This window comes from Triticum dicoccoides, chromosome 7A (assembly GCF_002162155.2).
Source record: "Triticum dicoccoides isolate Atlit2015 ecotype Zavitan chromosome 7A, WEW_v2.0, whole genome shotgun sequence".
In the NCBI taxonomy this organism is placed as follows: Eukaryota; Viridiplantae; Streptophyta; class Magnoliopsida; order Poales; family Poaceae; genus Triticum; species Triticum dicoccoides.
Window position 1 is genome coordinate 84,817,311 of NC_041392.1, and position 3,589 is coordinate 84,820,899.

Here is a 3,589-nt window from a genome sequence, read left to right on the forward strand (position 1 = left end):
ATTACATATACATGGGACCTCGTACATGTTTTTTACTTTTATTTTATCAGATTATATACATGGTACAAGGTACGTGACGTTTTTTAATCTTTTGATCAGGTGATCAGATTATACACTGATCGCAAAAAAAAGATCAGATTATACACGTACATGCCCGCAAAAAAAATATTATACACATACTATTTTTTGTGTTAAAAAACCCCACTATTTTTTTTGACGTGAGCGTGCCAAACCCCTTTTTTTAAGAATCGTTCCAAGTAGATTTGCTCTCCGGCGCGGAAAGAATGGAAACCCAAACTGATTTTAATTTGCTAGGCGGGGTTGGCAATTATTTTTGGAGCGATCCAATCTCGCACCGTCCTCTTGGTTTCTCAATCCCGATCCAATCTTCCAATCCCCTTCGCCGCTCCTCTCCCACGTTCCCACTCCCGTCCACCTCCGCCGCCCCCACCATCGACGCAACAACTGCAGCCACCGCCGCCATCGGGTCCCCGAGGAAGCCTCCTGCAACGGCGACAGTCGGGCCGGGAGGAAGAGCCCGCCGTGCGCCTGCTCTTCTCGACGCTCTCGGGACGCTCGTCCATGGCGTTATCTTCGCAGCAGCTCCCGCGTTTCTTCCCCGACGCTGCGCTCCGGAACGCGGCCGACCCCTCCAGCACGTTGACGCACGCGTCACTACCTTCGTGGCCCTCCTCCAACGTCCACCGCGGTGGGAGCGGAGGTGCAGCCCTGCCACGACGGACACCTCCTTCCCGCGCTCCCCCCGCCTCCCGGCGTCTGATGGTCGTCGTCAGCCACCACAGTGGGCAAGGCCAACCTCCACGACGACTAGATCCGCCACCACCGTCACGACGATGGCCGTCTTCCACGGCCACCCCCTACCCGCCTCACTGTCGGATCAGTCGTCCAGGGACTCCACCCGCGCATGGTGAGGAGATCCCTTTTTCTCTGTCTATTTCCCCCCTTTTTTAGGATATTGAGTGAACTTTTGATGTTTTGATCTACTGATGAACTAGGTGATGTGAAATTTGTGAACTAATTAGCTTACCATAAGTTAATGAACACTTAATTCATACTGCTAGAATTTTGTGATATATAGATCAGCACCTTCTGTGATTTGGGGACACTTTTTATGTGCCAAGCAGAAATATTCCAGCAGTTTGTTTGTGCAGTACATCAGTTTTAGTATCATCACTTTGAGAAATATATTATACTAGTGCAACCTGTATTCAAGGGCGGAGCCCCTAATGATTCGCCCCCCTCAATGAATTGGAGCACGTAATATCAGTAGGATACGAATTAATCACCGTATACTAATGGTTCTATGTATGCACCAAGGCCCCACTAAAAAAAGCCAATGATTAAGCTATTGCTGTATTTAGCTTCTCCATCTCGTTGCTCATGACCCAGCGTCGTAGTTTCTCTAAAAAAGCCTAGCACCGCACGTTAACTCAGATCGATGGGCCCATCATTGTGAAAGTGGATTTGCCCTATTCGTGTATGAGTGAGCACCGCACGTCGCCGATGGATTTTACGCCAGCTGCTACGGTGCTAGTCACGGGGGGCTCTAATGCTGTCGCGATGCCAAGCTGATTTTTCCCAAGTAGATTGATCTTTAAATCTGAATGTATATAGGTGCACAGACCTACTAGTAGCTAGTTCATTTCAGTATGAATTTTAATCTACTAATCTGGTTTTCCTCATACATTGCATAATAGCAGCAAAATGAATCACTAATTTGGTGTATATCTTTTTAATCCGCGTCTGGTAATTCTGATTAGTCTAAATTCAATCAATACCCATTCACTTACTTGCGCATTTGTTAGCATATAATTCATGCTTGAGTTAACAATCCAATTCTAATGTTGGAGCAAACTTAGTTCGTGTTTGTTTAATATGGGTGAGCTGAGGCCCTAATGGTTGGATGTTAATCCAAAGACAGAAAAATGCCAAAATAAAAATACAAAACTTACAGTTGGCACATCCTTACATAACTTTGTTATGACACAAGAACGAAGGGAAGGACACAAACAATAATTGATACCAGATATTATGTGATGTTTTATCTTTTATGCGATCATATTTTGCTTCACCTCCTCATGTCTAAATCCTAGCTTCGCCCATGCTTATATTTGCATTCTAAGTTTGTTACTTTATCACATTCATGTGTGCATTAGGAAAGTAAATATTCACATGTAGAATGGTTGTAGAATGGCTACATCGGTTAAGGTCCAATTCCAAACAAATTTAAGCAAAATTGATTTAGTTTGTGTTGATAACCATAGGATGGAAGGTATTTTGGCAATTCATTTGGTTCTATTCCCTGTCATCTTTTGCAGCTTCACATACTACAATCATGCTACTAGTTTTGTAGATTGAGGGAAAGGATGGCATTTCTTGAGGAAGATAAAGGCATGGTTGATGCGTATGCTAGGCCAAGGGATGCACATATTGTAAGTTCTTTATCCATTATAACTCTAGCTCTTGGTTATGCATGTTCTTTAACCATTATAACTAATTTATGGGTTTATTGTTTTATTGGCCCTTCCGCATGCATGCCTAAGACATTTAATAATGTACTTTTCTATTTTAGATTCCTAATTTGATACATTGTTGTGTTTTTTCTTCATCTAATGAAGATGCAATGCTATTGTGTTTCGCTAATTCATAGGCATTGGGAGGACTTAATTGTGAGACTTGAAGCACAAGAGAGAGTGCTTGAAGAGATGGAGAAGAAACAACAAGAAGAATTTGAAGCTGTGAAGAAGAGCCAACAAGACAAGAGTGAAGCCGGGGGAAAGAAGCAACATGAAATGGATAAACTAATGGCTTTTTCTCTCAAGTGCTCAAGCAACTTTAGTCTGAGTCCAAACCTGTGTGACTGATTTGTGGTTATCTAAATGGTACTTTGCAACTTGTCTATTGTAGCGAGTGCTAAAACTTGTGAATTTGGCTAAGATGATTGCACTTATAATGTGATTTGTCTTTTATTTAAACTTATAATGTGATTTTGATCTAATTTATTTATATATTATGCATTTGGAATATACTGGATTTGGTTGTTCATTGTAATTAAGTTTTGAAATGAATTAAATATCTCATGATGATGTCAACTCAATCAATGAATATTATGCTAGTTCAATGAAAACAATTCGGACGTTTACAGCTATGCTGATGTGAATCACATCAGTGACGTTGCTTTGACATTGCATGGCATATTTTCATACAGCATGTGACATTTATTGGCCGTCACAGGAATACCAAGTCCATGACATTGTAGAAAACGTCATCGAAGGTCCCATTTTGAACGACATTTAGTGTGCGCGCTGTCACTATGAGTAATCTGTGACGGGGATTCTGTGACGATGCTCGTGACGCTGATAAATTGTCACTGTAGTGTATTTCATGACATTTTTTGACATTCCACGACATTCTTTGGCTCGTCATAGTAGGCCCGATCTCTTGTAGTGTGATCACTTAACCCGTTTTCTTAGGCTGAATCCGCCGGTGTTCTCCAATAGCACCGAGCCGATAGTAGCAGATGATTGGCTCCGCAAGACAGGGAGGGAGTTGACCACTGCAGGATGTA

At 42.3% G+C, this 3,589-nt stretch overlaps 1 long non-coding RNA gene across 3 annotated transcripts; it reads left to right on the forward strand.

Annotated features, from left to right (window-relative positions):
- Window positions 1–302: 302 nt before the first annotated feature.
- LOC119327409 lies at window positions 303–2,996 on the forward strand. Of its 3 annotated transcripts, none has more exons than XR_005158503.1 (3): window positions 303–928; window positions 2,340–2,453; window positions 2,672–2,996. It is a non-coding gene; the product is annotated as an uncharacterized LOC119327409 (long non-coding RNA). The 3 variants fall into 3 exon arrangements; XR_005158505.1 differs by having other exon boundaries at window positions 305–928; window positions 2,367–2,453; XR_005158504.1 differs by having other exon boundaries at window positions 308–928; window positions 2,375–2,453.
- The last annotated feature ends 593 nt before the right edge of the window (window positions 2,997–3,589 follow it).